This window comes from Podarcis muralis, chromosome 8, assembly GCF_964188315.1.
Source record: "Podarcis muralis chromosome 8, rPodMur119.hap1.1, whole genome shotgun sequence".
Taxonomy (NCBI): Eukaryota; Metazoa; Chordata; class Lepidosauria; order Squamata; family Lacertidae; genus Podarcis; species Podarcis muralis.
Genome location: NC_135662.1, coordinates 89,295,410 through 89,311,020, shown reverse-complemented (window position 1 = coordinate 89,311,020; position 15,611 = coordinate 89,295,410). Strand labels below are relative to the sequence as shown.

General features: G+C 41.2%; 1 protein-coding gene across 7 annotated transcripts in view; it reads left to right on the top strand.

Annotated features, from left to right (window-relative positions):
• Positions 1-15,611, top strand: part of RALGAPA2 (Ral GTPase activating protein catalytic subunit alpha 2) — a 184,077-nt gene that overhangs the window by 73,182 nt on the left and 95,284 nt on the right. The gene's annotated exons all lie outside the window — the stretch shown is intronic.

Here is a 15,611-nt window from a genome sequence, read left to right as displayed (position 1 = left end):
TTTTAAATGGCGATCAGTATATGCTGGTTATGTGTGTGAGTAGTGTGTAGTTGTAATAGCTATTTAATACCTTGTTGCATTCATTTTTATTCCCAACCCGTGTACACTGAGGTAGTTTATGAAGTAATCTTCACATACCAAATTACTTTGGAGGAGTCATTTGGTTTGTGCTCCATAATTCTGTCCAATGGTAACCTTGTGCTGGTGAATTGCATGTAAGGGCTTTCTGACCTCTTTTTTTTTTTTTTTTTTTTTTTTGCCAATGCGGATGATATGGAGGCTTTGTGATGCTTGGGAAGAACTCATAGCTGATTTTCTTTTTCTTTCTGCCATTTCTTCATTTACTCTAGCAACAAGCTTTATAGTTAGGAGAATATTCCTATGCAATCATTGTAGTATTTGCGTTCTGTTTGAGAAATCATATGCACTCTTGATCAGATCTAGGACTTTGGGAATTTAAACTGCCAAATTCTGACACCTTGACATCCATGTTATGCAAATAGCACTTTTTCATATATCCATGTAATGCATTGTTTAATTACAATTTGCAAAAAAAAAAAAGTCACAGGTGTTTATGTAGTTCAAAATATTTTTATGTATTTGTTTGTAAGGCTCAAGGAAAGAATTGAATCACTTACAGGGTTTAAAATGACATTAATTCTGCAGTGGAAGACTTTCATGTTGGCCTCCTTAGAATTTGCTCCTAACACTGCAGCCTCATGTAATTTACGGCTTGTAATCTATACAAGCAAGTTAAGTTAAATGCAGAGGAAATAGCAAATTTTACTTTATAAACCTAAAATGCCCAACAATGGAGACAGTGTACAGAAAATAGCTAGATTTATTATACAAACTGAGATATGTCAGATAATTTGTCCCACATAATATTTGTTCTTGATAAACATTTTATCTATATGTTTGGAAGATCTTAACTGGTTTCTTGGGTGTATCATATTTAACAGACTGATTTGCTAGCCATTTTAAATGTTGACATTGCTTTGCTACCATGTCTATCATAGAGGGTTTTTTAAATACTTAAGAACGGCAACAAACAGTTTATGAACTGTGTAGCTTGATTTGAAGTTGAGAAAGTAGAGTGTAGTTCTAAAAATCTCCCCACAGCTGCCACTTAATTTAAATGTCTCATTCCCTTTTTATAAGGAAAATATGCTATGCTCTTCAATGACTGAAATTTTGTCCTTTTCTACATAATTAAGGGCAGGAATTAATCTGCAAAAATGCCAGCTTGTTCATGGTGAGGAACAACTCAGAATCTTTCTGAGGACAGATGGTAGGTTATCAAGTTACATATATACATGGCAATAGGTTGAAGAAGAATAGGAAAGGGGTACTTTTATAACTGACCTTTCTGTGAACTTGAATCAAGTGAGAGAATATTTTTTAACTGATCTTGCAATATTTTATTTTCATCAGTACTTTGTTTGCAGTATTTATAGACATTTAAAGAGTTCATCCATTTTATTTTGACATAAACAGGAGAACCTTCCTCCCATTTATGACACTACAGAGCATCGTTTTGAATTGCACTAGTTCTTTCTGCCCTTTTCCATAACAACATCTACACTAAATTATACTGCAATTATATAAACAATAGAAATGCTTCCAGACAAATCTCTCATTTTACATTTTCATTTCAGGTAATTGTTGAATAATTTGGAACCATAATGAACCAAAATTATTTTACACATTTATAGATCAATTATGAAAGAGGAAAGGGGGGACCTGTACAAATTGTAAATCAATTTCTATTGCCATCGCTATGTGCCTTTCTTGCAGCTTGTGGTTTTCTAGTTACTGTGTACCTAGCATTCAGTTAAAATGATTGATTTACTAGGCTCTAAGCTTCAAAATGCTGTTTGCTTTTATAGAATTGCATTTTGAAGGAAACAACCTAGTGTATTTGAACTATCTGTGTGTGTGTGTGTGTGTGTGTGTGTGTGTGTGGCAAAATCACTTAAGCATAAAACAGATGCTCATGTTGCTGCTTTCCTGTGAGGCAAAATCTTTCCATAATTGCCAGTTCACCACATTTTTTCATAAAATGCATTTTTGTAATCATTAAATATTTGAAATGTTCAGCAGAAAGAAGTTGGTTTGGTTAGCTTGACTCATAGTACATAACGTAAATTTGAGCCACAAAGGCTTATCTTTGAGAAAGTCCCCATGAAGGCTTATTTGTGGGTCATATATGCCTTTGACACTTGGAAATGATTAGAACAAACTTTTGAATAATTAGTCAAAGAGGTCCAAAAGAAAATGGTGTATAACTTCCAACCAGGACTAGACTAAAGCTTGCTAAACTCAGGGTAGGTTTGCACAACTGGCTTTATCCATCAGAAAGGTCATATTTGCAGACATCTTGTGACTATTGATCTAAGTCAGTGGTTTTCAACCAGTATGCCATGGCACCCTGGGGTGCCTTGAATGATGATCAGGGGAGTTGCGGACAACACTGGCCTCTGTCCTTTCCTTTCCTTCCCTCCCTCCTCTGATGCCCTCTCATGTCTCTGCCTTTCAAGAGCTTGCACAGCTGTCTATTGTAGTAACGCTGGCTATAAGCTCCGCAGGCGAATGGTGCCTCTGGGAGGCAGCTCTCTTTGGGGCGCGCGGGGGGGGGGGGCAGCTCAGAAACCAGGGACAGCAGCAGCAGCTGCCCAGAGAAGTCCCTAAAACAGGGGAGAGGAGAGGAAGTTGAGGGAGCACAAGGGAAGATGTTCGAAAAAGAGGGAGAGGCTGCCAGCTCTGCAGGCGACATAGATGGGCTCCTGAGCCCCACAGGGTTCCACAGAAAGAATGCAGCTGATTAAGGGAACCATGGACTCAAAAAGGTTGAAAATCTTTAATCTTAAGTGGAAATGGGTGAATCCAAATCTTCCCACTATCTGTGAATGCCATAAGGTACAAATTCAGCAAATCTAATTCTTAAATAATTACTTTCTTTTCATTGGTCTGCAAAAGCAGTGTGCACTGAATGCTTCCTACAAGCCTATCGTGTAATTGCGCTCACAATGAGTAAATGGCAAATTCACTTTGTGGTTGGATGTTGCAGATTTAATTTCTTGGTTTACAGAATTTGAGAATGCATTCAGCTTGATCTGACTTTACTCCTGAGTGCATTTGATGCACTTAATATCCACATGATATTTTAATAAGTGGGGAAAGGATGTTAGAAATCCTCAGACCTTGTTCTGAGTCCTGGGTTACAACCTGTGTCCTAGGTTATAAAATGTCAAATTGCAAATTTCTCTATACAAAAGTAATTCCCTGCAGTGAGATGCTGAGTAGAACTGCCTCCAACTACACAGACACCTGATCCCAGACTGATGGGAACTGAACCCCTAGCCACACGGGGGACACAAATCAGCCCTGATTCAACTGAATATCAGAACACCATATCATATTCTGTCAAGGAACATTGCAGGCTGGGGCAGTAAGAAGGGAGACCTAGACCTAAACAATTATTTACGCCAATTTGACTGTTTAGCCCTGCAGGAAACCCGGCGTTTAAAAAGTCCCGTACTAGAGGGATTCAGTACCTTTCATGAACCAGCATTCAAAATCAATCCTAATGGTTGCTATCAAGCAGGCCTGACTTTATATATATATATAAAACCTCATTTGACCCCCAAATTAAAATATCCAGCTCCATGCCCTCCTTTATCCCAATCTTTGCTACTCAGTCCATCCAACTCTAACATTTTATTAATTAACACTTACTTTCCGCCATGTAGAAATAGGAAGGAACTGACAAGCCAATGGTCTCGTCTTTCCAATTGAATGAATGAATCTTTATTTGCGTCAGCCATTGGCCATAGCAATAAAACAATAAAACGATATACAAAGGATAGAAATAAAAAGTCAATTATATAAAATACATTTTAGGGTTTTGAATCAATAGTCAAATAGTGGAGTCTATTCTGATTGCCCCAGATAAAAACCTTGCAACCTTTGCTGTCACCTGCTCATCTTGATCTGCCAAGAGAAAGGACACTAGCAGTGGTTGGACGACCCGGAATGGACAATAAAAGAGGGGTGATAATCTCATTCCTCAAGTCTTTATAAAGAGTGCAAGCCAGAAGGGCATGTGCCCCCGATTCGGTACTGCCATCTCCACAGGGACATAAGCGTTTTTTTGTGTGGAATCTGTTGGAATCGTCTCTCAAGTACAGCCAAGGGCAATATATTCAATCTTGTGAGAGTAAAAGTGCGTCTATATTTTAGAATTGCTAGGTTATGCAGATAGGGTGCCAGAGAGTTGAAACAGGAAGGTGGAAAATGTTCATACCATGGGCAAAATTTCCTTATTGTGGCCAAGTTGTTCTGATGCTCGATATCGTTTAGGCGCTGACAAATTAGACTGTTTGCTTTACTAAAACCCAAAGTGAGTAGCTGTTGTGGCGATAAACCACAAGAGTGAAGTTTTTGTTATATGTTATTACTGTTAACCAGAGGAATATTGCTTTACCTGAATACATGCCTATATTGATTTTTCCTGGTATCAGAGACTGGTATAACTTGAGTCAAGAATCTGGCATACATAGAGTTGGTGATTAAAGGAATTTTCTCTTGTCAGATTAATTGGTGACCCTGTCTAAAGGTTTTTGCCCGGTATTTGCTTGAGGATTGCTCTGTGATTTACTCGTCTGTCTGGCTTCATGTTTGAGGGTCTAATGTTGAATAGTCCTGCCTTGTGCCAGAGGTTAGATGAAGAAGTTCAACTTAACATTGGCACCATGTGCTATAAAAATGTACTAAAACTGACTGTTAAATTTCTAGTTTGCTTTTATCTACTGTTCAACTCTTCAGGTTGCTCTAAAGCTTTAGGAATATAGATTTGTCAAAAATCATTATCAAACAGATTCTTAATTATTTTATGGTTTCTGCCACACAAATACAATATACTTGGCTCATACCACTGACAAGTGTGCTGTGGTTTTACTTACTTACTTACTTACTTACTTACTTACTTATTTACCTACTTATTTATTTTAAAGGGGTGGTGGTCTTCTTGAGTTGATTTTAAAAAATGGCATATGCAAAGCAGGAGATCAAAGTGCCTCTCTTTTTTCAGTACGTAGCTGGGCTATTTTGTTTAATTTAAGTTAGCAGATGTTACATAGCATGCAGACAAATTGGAGAGGATTCCAAGGAGTCAGCAAAGATTAGTCTGAGCTTGTAAAGTGTAGCATATTTATCCTAGTGAAAAGATTATGGTACTTTCCAAAGAGCTAAACTGATGTCATAAACATGAAGGGAGTAATTTTGTGGTCTAGAAGGACAATATTATGCATGAGTCCATAATAATTATTATAGCCAGACCCCATTCATTCATACTATTCCTTAACTGCCCTTCACCATACCATCTCAGGGCGGATTACAACAATATAATATAATATAATATACAGCTTTAGAAACAAGTATTACTTTTATTATTTTTTCAATTTATATAGCACCCTTTAACAGAAGAGCTGTGTACAACATTAGAAACACATTACAGAACTTCAATGATAAAAACATAATAAAAAAAATACTGACTGACAACCAATAATAAAATATTCATCAAAATAAAAGTCCACTCCCCCACACTTTCACAGACCATAGATTATTTAACCTGGCCACAGAATTGTGCACCAGCTGAAGTTTCCAAACCGTCTTCAGAGGCAGCTCTACAGATAACACGTTGCAGTAATCTAACCCAGAGCTTAGGTAAAGGTAAAAGGACCCCTGACCGTTAAGTCCAGTTGCGGACAACTCTGGGGTTGTGGCGCTCATCTCGCTTTATTGGCCGAGGGAGCCGGCGTACAGCTTCTGGATCATGTGGCCAGCATGACTAAGCCGCTTCTGGCGAAACCAGAGCAGCGCACGGAAACGCCTTTTACTTTCCCGCCGGAGCGGTATCTACTTGCACTTTGACGTGCTTTCGAACTGCTAGGTTGGCAGGAGCAGGGACTGAGCAATGGGATCCCTGTCGTGGGGATTCGAACCACCGACCACCTGACCGGCAAGCCCTAGGCTCTGTGGTTTAGACCACAGCACCACCCGCATCCCTATCCTAGAGCTTAAAGGTAAAGGTACCCCTGCCCGTACGGGCCAGTCTTGACAGAGGGTTGTGCGCCCATCTCACTCAAGAGGCCGGGGGCCAGCGCTGTCCGGAGACACTTCCGGGTCACGTGGCCAGCGTGACAAAGCTGCATCTGGCGAGCCAGCTCAGCACACGGAACGCCGTTTACCTTCCCGCTGGTAAGCGGTCCCTATTTATCTACTTGCACCCGGGGGTGCTTTCGAACTGCTAGGTTGGCAGGCGCTGGGACCGAGCAGCGGGAGCGCACCCCGCCGCGGGGATTCGAACCGCCGACCTTCCGATCGGCAAGCCCTAGGCGCTGAGGCTTTTACCCACAGCGCCACCCGCGTCCTAGAGCTTACCAGAGCATAAATAAGAGTAGATAGGCTGTTCCTGTCCTGATAAGGGCACAGTTGGGCCACCAGCCAAAGTTGATGAAAGGCACTCCGTGCCACTGAGGCTCATTGAGCCTCAGGTGACAGCAAAGGATGCAGGAGTACCCCCAAACCAGGTACCCACTCCTTCAGAGGGAGTGTAACCCCAGCAACCTTCCAGCCATCCAGTCTAGGGAACCAGCCACTGATAGTGCCACAGTCTTCTCTGGCTTGAGTTTCAGTTTGTTGGCTCTCATCCAGTCCATTGCTGAGGCCAGACATTAGTCCAGCACATCCACTGCCTCACCTGAAAATATACAAAAGAGAAGTAGAGCTGTGTGTCAGCATATTGCTGACAGCGTACTCCAAACCTCCAGATTATCCCTCTCAGTGGTTTCATGTAGGTATTAAACGGCATAGGGAATAAATTGAACTTAGACAGGAAGACTGTGTTTAGCGTCTTGGGAGAATTTTCAGACAGGAGTTAGCTGGAGGGCTGAGTTTGAGAAGCAGAGCTGTGAGGATACAATCTGCTTGGATCTTATTCCAGTCAGGAGGGGAGAGATCTTCTAGGAAGAGAAGACTCCCAAACCAATTAAGAGGGATGTGGTGGTTCCATGGGTCTGCTAGAAGTACCTCAGGAGTGTGATTGATAAGAAGTACCACCTTGTTTAAGAACCAAAGTAATAAACTGTAACACCTATGCAACTAAGTTAAGGAAGTGAAGTGAAATAACTTGAAATAAGCTAAGCATTTATCAGCGAGTCTGGAAACCTGTAACATCTAACGGAAGAGTAATAACTGAAAATAAGCAACTGAACTTTAAAAGAAGCTGCATGTTTACTACCTTCTCTAGAAACCTGTAACATCCAGTAGATTTAGCATAATTATTAATAAGTTAACTGTTTCCTGAAAGAACTTTATCTCCTGACAAATCATTTGTTTTACCAACTTGGTCCAGATAATAAATCTTTCTTATTTGTTCAACTTCTGCCTGAGTCTCCAAGTATCAAGGTTTTATCCTCACACAGAAACCAATACAATAACCCATGGGGTTTGTAAAGAGTAGGTGGGATCTGCCATTATTGATGGCAGAATGGTGGGATCCGCTATATTTTTGGTAGCAGTGGTGGGATCTGCTACATTTTGGTGGCAGTGGGATCCGCTACAGGTGAACATACAGCATGCTATTGCATTTTGCTGATACCTCAGGTGTTTCAGTCCTCTCCTCCTCCTCCCTCACTACCGGGAGCAAAGCCTTGTTGCAGCCTAGCCTTATGTCCAAAGCCAGACTCTCTTCAAACCACAAGCTTTGTTCTTGGCTTGTCCATTGCAGCTGACTTCTCTCCCCTTCTTTCTTTCTTCCTCACCTTCTCCTTCCCAATGCTCCTTGTTTCTGGACTGAGTTAGCTATTTTGTTTATGGAGTAGTTAATACTACCAGTATTAACCAGTGTGGTGTAGTGGTTAAGAGCGGTAGTCTCGTAATCTGGGGAACCAGGTTTGCGTCTCCGCTCCTCCACCTTCAGCTGCTGGGTGACCTTGGGCCAGTCACACTTCTCTGAAGTCTCTCAGCCCCACTCACCTCACAGAGGGTTTGTTGTGGGGGAGGAAGGGAAAAGGAGATTGTTAGCCGCTTTGAGACTCCTTAAAGGGAGTGAAAGGCAGGATATCAAATCCAAACTCTTCTTCTTCTTCTTACTCTGTGGAAAAGCACCCACCCGTGTCTCTTTAAAGGGAAATATTTTTCTATTTTCGAAGCAAGACTTGTCAGATTCATAAGAATCCAGAGAACTGGTGGTTGTGGAAAGTGGGAAGTCACTTTTAGTTGAGTAGTCAGCCACCTGGTTAAAGCCAGGACCTTTCACCTTTTAGACAAGTGGAAGGATTATCTTAAACAACTAAATCCTTCTTGAAACATCCAAGCCTATCTAGTTGCTTGGCAACTAGTCCAAAAAGCATGATATAAAGGGTTCCTCCAGTTCCTTCTAATCTAGGACCTTTAACTGCTACATCTTAGTCCCCTTTCCCATCTCTACCTTTTCTATTTCCATAATCATGGCCACCTCTGGCTCTCACTTGCTACTTTACAAGTAACTTTTTTCCCTTCCTGGGTCTTTTGCTGTATATAGAAAAGTGGGATCTCTAAAACTCTACCTCATAACTCCATCCTTAGGAGACTTTCTGCCTCTAGCCTTTCTCCTTTGTTTATGCATATGTTCCAGACAACATGTGGGTGGGTTAACCTGTGCCTTGTATTATTAATCCTTTTTACTCTATCTTTAAATGCTGTTGTTGCTTCTAAATCATTGCATATTGGCACGAGCTTATCCCTAAACACAACTACCCTTTTGTTAAAAAATATTGCAGTGACTACAATAGTGTGAAAACAAAAAAAAATCCTTCCAGTAGCACCTTAAAGACCAACTAAGTTAGTTCTTGGTATGAGCTTTTGTGTGCATGCACACTTCTTCAGATACAGACACACACAGAAGTGTGCATGCACACGAAAGCTCATACCAAGAACTAACTTAGTTGGTCTTTAAGGTGCTACTGGAAGGAATTTTTTTTGTTTTGACTATGGCAGACCAACACGGCTACCTATCTGTAACTGGTACAATGGTGTGATTCTTGTTACCCTAGCAAGTTCCCTAATAATGGTCATTGCTAAATTTCTCAAAATTAGCAGTGTTAGTACAGTCAGTGCAATCCTGTGTATGCACAATTATCTCCTGTTAAAATCCCGAGAATCTTATTGATAATTTCACAAATTAGTATTTTATGTGAACAGGTGTGCAAAATACATGTTTGTGCACATGTGGGTCCAGACACACTAACAGACCTGAAAGACTACAATGCACAGAATGTCTTGTGTCACCTTTATGACTTGAACCTTTAAAGATGTTGAGCCAGAACTTATTTCTTTGGTGTTTATTATAAATGTGTATCCTGATTTTCTATTGCCATGCTTAAGGCAGCTAAAATAATTCCGCTGAGATATAACTGTGGCAATACATAAGTACAAAATTATAAGGATCAATATAAAAATCTTACAGCAATTCATAATAATGACAAAAGAGGAAGTATCACCCCTTGTCTGCTGCTGCCAGTTATTGGTGTGGAATAGCCACAACTTAGATGGTAAATGGAGGACTATCCTGGGTTCGGCCATGGAAGTAACAGGGTGCATTTCAGTGGGTCCTGGGCAGGAGAACATCCTGGTGAATTGTGTCCATTGGTCCTTTATTTTTCAACAAAATTATCGGATGACCAAAAGATAATGCGATTTAAAGAAAAAGTTAGAAGACTTGAGCCCTATTATCTCTCTCTGTGTGTGTGTGTCTTTTAAAATGAAGAGGTAAAGTTTTTTGAATGCTGAAAGATGTGGCTTCACCTGATTCTACTTGGGTATGTTCCAGAATATTTCTGGTAAAATTCAAAGAGTTGAAAATAGTTTTTCGTTATGTGGACACAACTTTCATGAAAATAGAGCAAGGGTTAGTAATTACTAATCTTTAAAAAATCTACTCTCTGTTGTCTTTCATCCCAAGATTCATGAGTCTTTTTATTGCAGCATATGTCAATAGAGATGTCGTCCCATCTGCTGCTGCATGGCTTGTTCAGACACTAGGCGCACAACACAATACTTACCTCTCAGTAATTACAGGTGTGTTGTGAGGAGCCCAATGCATTAATCAGCCCCTTAATTATGGAAAAGGTGGGTCTTTTGTTCTGTTTTCAGAGCAGGAGTTTACCAGCCACTTTATGAGCTCCAGCATCCATCTGCTCATTCTTTTAGAATGTTTGCATTGACTGATATTGCCTTTAAAATGTATTGTGGGAAGTGATTAAAACCAGTTTGAACATTAACCTGTGTAGTGTTTCAAAGGTGAAAATGCTCCCTGCAATGATGCTAAAATGTGTTTACCTTTTAAACAATATTTGTGTAAAAACATGTATCAGGTTGGCTTATGATACTATAAGATGAGGTTTTGCAATCTTCATGCTTCAGCTATACAACGTAGCAATGTTGTGTAATATTCTAATATTTCCTGAGGAGCAAATGTCATATGTAAGACCTGGAGACTGCTTACACATTGGAAAACTTAATTCAGAGGAGGAGAACATAATTTTTTGACATGATTTTACTACTCAAACTGATTTTTATGTGAGATTCTCATTGCAGAAGGAGTTTTCTTAATGTTTTTCTTGTAATGTGTATTTTTCTTTTTCTTCATTCCTAGCACTGCAGAATTCTTTTTTAAAAAATAAAATAAAAAAGAACAAAACAAAAAACACAAACTAGTCCCTTTACTTAATACCTATATCTTTATCCTATCTTAGACAAGTGAATGTTTTTCTGATATGGGTAGTACTCCTGGTCAGTAAGAGGCTGAATAAAATCAAAACTGTTGGTGGCAAAACTGGTACCCAGTAAGTCCTCCTTTTCAGTTTGGAGCAGTTTCTTGCCCTCTCCTTGCTCCGTTTCAAATAGTCTCCCTGTTAAACAGGGTCTGCTGGCCTTTCTTTTCAGGAGCAAGAAGCAGAACTTGAGCAGAACCAGGAAGAGCTAGTTAACCATGATGAATGGACAGTTCCTTGAAGGATTTCAAGAGGCAAAGCATGTTGTGGGTGTACTAATGCCCACCAATTTTCACTCCCCCCCCCTTTATTTTTTATCTTGAGGTGGACAAAGAGATCCCAGATTGCTAGGCACTGAAGTCATAAGAACATAAGAAGAACTTTGCTGTGTTCAAACAAAGGCCCATGTAGTCCGGCATTCTGTTCTCACAGGGGCCAACTAGATGCCTATGGGAAGCCTGCAAACAGGACCTGAGTGCAACTGTCCTCTTCCCTCCACCTTAAGATTTCAAGCAACACTGCCTCCAACAGTGGAGGTAGAACATAGCCATTATGACTAGTAGACACTGATAGTACTATCGTCCATGAATTTTTCTAATCCTCTCTTTAAAGTACAAGTTCTTGGAGCAGTCAGAACAGGAGCAGACCTCAGTGAAAAGAAAAACATGACATGGGCTGTGAATAGCTGTACAGACAATAAAGTTAACAGACATTTAAATGCACAAATTGTCATCTCATCTGTCCTCCCAGTTGAACGACGTGGCCCAGGGAGAGAGGGAAAAATAGTGGAAGTGAACAACTGGCTTCGCAAATGGTGCAAACAGGAACGGTTTGGATTCTTAGATCACGGAATGCAGTTTCTTGAAGATGGACTTCTGGCAAGCGATGGGCTGCACCTCACAACGGTTGGGAGGAATGTTTTTGCAAAAAATCTCAGAAACCTCATCAGGAGGGCTTTAAACTGACTAATGTGGGGGAGGGAGACAGTGCTCCTGAAGGTAGGAGTCTATCAATTGATGAAGATGATCATCCAAATGTCATAGACCGAATGGAGCAAAGAGCATGCAGACCTAGTGGTGGGAGGAGAAAATCCTTAAATAAGAGACACGGGGGAATGATTAATGGACTTCAATGTCTGTACACTAATGCGCAAAGCATGGGAAATAAACAAGATGAGCTTGAGCTCCTGGTACAGCAAACTAAATATGACATAATAGGAATCACTGAAACCTGGTGGGATAAATCCCACGATTGGAATGTAATAATGGAGGGATACAATCTATTTCAAAGAAACAGACCAGACAAGAAAGGAGGAGGAGTGGCGTTATATGTCAGGGATGTGTATACCTGTGAAGAGATCCAAGATTTAGAACCTCAAAGCCAAAGTGAGAGCATTTGGGTCAAAATTAAGGGAGAGAAGAATAACAGTGACCTCATTGTGGGAGTTTACTATAGATCCCCAAGCCAAACGGAGGACATAGATGATGCCTTCCTGGAACAGATGGCCAAGCATGCAAAAGGAAGGGAGATAGTAGTAATGGGGGACTTCAATTACCCGGATATTTGTTGGATGTCAAACTCAGCCAAGAGCATAAGGTCAAACAGATTCCTCACTGGCCTTGCAGACAACTTCATTGTCCAGAAAGTGGGAGAAGCAACAAGAGGAACAGCCATTTTAGATCTGGTCCTAACCAATGTTGATGACCTGGTTAGTGGGGTAGAAGTGGAAGGATCATTAGGCGCGAGTGATCATGCTCTTCTGAAGTTTACTATACAGCGGAAAGGAGCAGCCAAGCATACTAGGACTCAATTTCTCGACTTTAAGAAAGCCGACTTCATAAAGCTTAGGGAAGTGCTGGGTGAGATCCCATGGACAGTAATACTAAAAGGAAAGGGAGTTCAAGATGGCTGGGAGTTTGTTAAGAGGGAGATAGTAAAAGCACAACTTCAGGCAATACCAATGAGACGGAAACATGGAAGGTGCCTAAAGAAGCCAGGGTGGCTATCTAAAGAACTTTTAACTGAGTTAAGATTAAAAAAGGATGTGTACAAAAAATGGAAAAGGGGGGAAACCACCAAAGAGGAATTCAAACAAATAGCCAGCACGTGTAGACACAAAGTCAGAAAAGCTAAAGCACAGAATGAACTCAGGCTTGCTAGAGAGGTTAAAAGCAACAAAAAAGGCTTTTATGGGTATGTTCGTAGCAAAAGGAAGAACAAAGAAACCGTGGGGTCACTCAGAGGAGAAGATGGTGAAATGCAAACAGGGGACACAGAAAGGGCTGAACTCCTCAATGCCTTCTTTGCCTCAGTCTTCTCCGATAAAGAAAACAATGCCCGACCTGAAGAATTTGGAGCAAATGATTCAGCAGAGGAAACACAGCCCAGAATAACTAAGGAGATAGTACAAGAATACTTGGCTAGTCTAGATGTATTCAAGTCTCCAGGGCCAGATGAACTGCATCCAAGAGTATTAAAAGAACTGGCAGATGTGATTTCAGAACCACTGGCAGTCATCTTTGAGAATTCCTGGAGAACAGGCGAAGTCCCGGCAGACTGGAGGAGGGCAAATGTTGTACCTATTTTCAAAAAGGGGAAAAGAGAGGACCCAAATAATTACCGCCCAGTCAGTCTGACATCAATACCAGGGAAGATTCTGGAGCAGATCATTAAGCAAACAGTCTGTGAGCACCTAGAAAGGAATGCTGTGATCACCAATAGTCAGCATGGATTTCTGAAAAATAAGTCATGTCAGACTAACCTGATCTCATTTTTTGACAGAATTACAAGCCTGGTAGATGAAGGGAACGCAGTGGATGTAGTCTACCTTGATTTCAGCAAGGCATTTGACAAGGTGCCCCATGATATTCTTGTAAAGAAGCTGGTAAAATGCGGTCTTGACTATGCTACCACTCAGTGGATTTGTAACTGGCTGACTGACCGAACCCAAAGGGTGCTCATCAATGGTTCCTCTTCATCCTGGAGAAGAGTGACTAGTGGGGTGCCACAGGGTTCTGTCTTGGGCCCGGTCTTATTCAACATCTTTATCAACGACTTGGATGATGGACTCAAGGGCATCCTGTTCAAATTTGCAGATGACACCAAACTGGGAGGGGTGGCTAACACCCCAGAGGACAGGATCACACTTCAAAACGACCTTGACAGATTAGAGAACTGGGCCAAAACAAACAAGATGAATTTTAACAGGGAGAAATGTAAAGTATTGCACTTGGGCAAAAAAAATGAGAGGCACAAATACAAGATGGGGGACACCTGGCTTGAGAGCAGTACATGTGAAAAGGATCTAGGAGTCTTGGTTGACCACAAACTTGACATGAGCCAACAGTGTGACGCGGCAGCTAAAAAAGCCAATGCAATTCTGGGCTGCATCAATAGGAGTATAGCATCTAGATCAAGGGAAGTAATAGTGCCACTGTATTCTGCTCTGGTCAGACCTCACCTGGAGTACTGTGTCCAGTTCTGGGCACCACAGTTCAAGAAGGACACTGACAAACTGGAACGTGTCCAGAGGAGGGCAACCAAAATGGTCAAAGGCCTGGAAATGATGCCTTATGAGGAACGGCTAAGGGAGCTGGGCATGTTTAGCCTGGAGAAGAGGAGGTTAAGGGGTGATATGATAGCCATGTTCAAATATATAAAAGGATGTCACATAGAGGAGGGAGAAAGGCTGTTTTCTGCTGCTCCAGAGAAGCGGACACGGAGCAATGGATCCAAACTACAAGAAAGAAGATTCCACCTAAACATTAGGAAGAACTTCCTGACAGTAAGAGCTGTTCGACAGTGGAATTTGCTGCCAAGGAGTGTGGTGGAGTCTCCTTCTTTGGAGGTCTTTAAGCAGAGGCTTGACAACCATATGTCAGGAGTGCTCTGATGGTGTTTCCTGCTTGGCAGGGGGTTGGACTCGATGGCCCTTGTGGTCTCTTCCAACTCTATGATTCTATGATTCTATGATTCTATGACTACACAAGGCAAATGGACATCATTGATTCCATAACTCAGTGGTACATGCCTGCAAAGCAGAAAGTTTCTGGTTCAGCTTCTGCCAAATCCAGTTAACAGGATCATAGGAAATACCTCTGCCTAAAATCCTGGAGAACTGCTTCCAGTCAGAGTAGATAATGTCCACACATTGTTGTTCAACATCTTTATAAATGACTTGAATGAAGGTATTGAGAGGATACTCATCAAATTTGCAGATGACACCAAACTGGGAGGTGTAGCCAATGCTAGGGAATATAGAATTGGGATTCAGAATGACCTTAACAGATTGGAGAACTGGGCTGAAATTCACAACATGAATTTCAGTAGGGACAAATGTAAGGTTCTGTACCCAGCTGCACAAATATAAGATGGGGGACACCTGGGTACACATGTGAAAAGGATAATGGGGTCTTAGTAGACCACAAGCATAAGATGAACCAACAGTGTGATGCAGCAGCAAAAGAAGCTAATGCCAATCTAGGCTGCAGCAACAAATTATAGTGTCGCAATCAAGGGAATTCATAGTACCTAACTATTGTGCCTTGGTCAGACCACCCTTGGAGTACTGTGTCCAGTTCTGGGTGTCACAGTTTAAGAAGGATAAGCTGGAATGTGTGCAGCTTGAAGGTGATAGCCACCTTCAAATATCTAAAAGGCTGTCACATGAAGGATGGAGCAAGCTTGTTTTCTCTTGTTCTGGGGGCTAGGACCCAAGCCAATGGCCTCAAGTTATAAGAAAGAAGATTCCAACTAAACATCAGGAATAAATTTCTGATAGTAAGAGCTGTTTGA